Source organism: Etheostoma spectabile, chromosome 13 (assembly GCF_008692095.1).
Source record: "Etheostoma spectabile isolate EspeVRDwgs_2016 chromosome 13, UIUC_Espe_1.0, whole genome shotgun sequence".
Taxonomy (NCBI): Eukaryota; Metazoa; Chordata; class Actinopteri; order Perciformes; family Percidae; genus Etheostoma; species Etheostoma spectabile.
In genome coordinates this window covers 21,031,069-21,032,031 of record NC_045745.1, presented here as the reverse complement: position 1 = coordinate 21,032,031, position 963 = coordinate 21,031,069, and the positions used below count along the sequence as shown (strand labels likewise).

Sequence of the window (963 nt, the reverse complement as noted above, 5' to 3'; positions counted from 1 at the left end):
AGTGACCTATTTCTTTCTTAACGTTTTACATCGACAGTGAACGGTTAATATGCTTTCAGCTAAAAGAAAAATTGAATGAGAAGACTGGTCACAGCTGCCCTTGCAATCATTGGCACATTTAATGTATTTAATGTGGGATGAACTGGCAGGCGAGCTGCAGTATCTGACCTCACTATGAAATTGCCCTGGTCAACTGCATCAGGTAGGTTTCCCTTTATTTCATCCTGCATCTCAAAAAAGCATACAAATAGATAAGTTATATTTACAGAATTTTATTTCATTATGTTGCAAACAATAACATCCAGATATATTGATACACAACTTTTACTGTGCGTGTATGTGCATTTGTGAGTGTATGTGTGTGTAAAGCAGTGAGACCACAGAAAGCAGAATGAAAATCCCGTGCGAGGGAGCCCTCATTGGGTTAACAAGGCAGAGATAGCGAGCAAAAGGGCACTAGGCGATTCTCTGGGGCGACATACACGCACACACAAACCTCATAAAAAGGTGAGCAGAATTTTTCCTCTGTAGAACACACTTTTGCTATGGGGCATGTGCCTGTGCTCTCAGCAGCTTAGGGATCATTAAGGTCCTGTGAGTTTCTACAAGAAAGCAGGTTTGGTAAAAGAGATGTAGTAGTATAAATGAACACAGTGGATGAGAAGCTTTGCCTCCTCTCTCTCTTCTGACCATCAGAGCAGAGACAGTGGAGAGATTCTCCTGTCATAATATACAAACACACACACACTCACACAATGTACTGTATAGACACACATGTGCACTCGACCACAGAAGCTCATGTGATTCAAATAGGGAGCTGCATTCTGCTTAATTATTTCTTCCACTTGCTATCTTCTCCTGGACAGCTTCCACACATTTTCTTTCATTTATGCTTACCTTCCACACACCTTCTTCATCACCATCAACACAGTGACAGACCACAGAAATGGAAGCATGGAGTAA

The 963-nt window shown here is 41.4% G+C and overlaps 1 protein-coding gene across 1 annotated transcript in view; it reads right to left on the bottom strand.

The window, feature by feature from the left end:
* Window positions 1–256: 256 nt before the first annotated feature.
* LOC116700121 (lissencephaly-1 homolog B) overlaps window positions 257–963 on the bottom strand; it is a 15,006-nt gene continuing 14,299 nt past the window's right edge. The window contains exon 11 of the mRNA XM_032533019.1: window positions 257–963. This exon is cut by the window's right edge and continues 586 nt beyond it. The gene's annotated coding sequence lies outside the window, so the exon portion shown is untranslated.